This window comes from Penaeus monodon, chromosome 20, assembly GCF_015228065.2.
Source record: "Penaeus monodon isolate SGIC_2016 chromosome 20, NSTDA_Pmon_1, whole genome shotgun sequence".
In the NCBI taxonomy this organism is placed as follows: Eukaryota; Metazoa; Arthropoda; class Malacostraca; order Decapoda; family Penaeidae; genus Penaeus; species Penaeus monodon.
The window spans coordinates 16,013,916-16,014,149 of NC_051405.1; positions in this window are offsets into that span (position 1 = coordinate 16,013,916).

The following is a 234-nucleotide window of genomic DNA, read 5'->3' on the forward strand; positions in this document are numbered from 1 at the left end:
GAATATTGATCATCAATATCAGATAAAGGAATATAGCAATAGGTATCATTATCAATATTGTTACTAATTTGCTATAATTAAACGGACATGACAAATGTGAATATAAAACAAAATCTAGAGCAATATTAATATGGTCACGCAAACTGCAACTACGTCGCACGGCCCCCATTTTCCCCCTCGCGCATAAACCTAATAGCGATCCCCTCCCATTATTTACACACCTTTCCCTCAAGT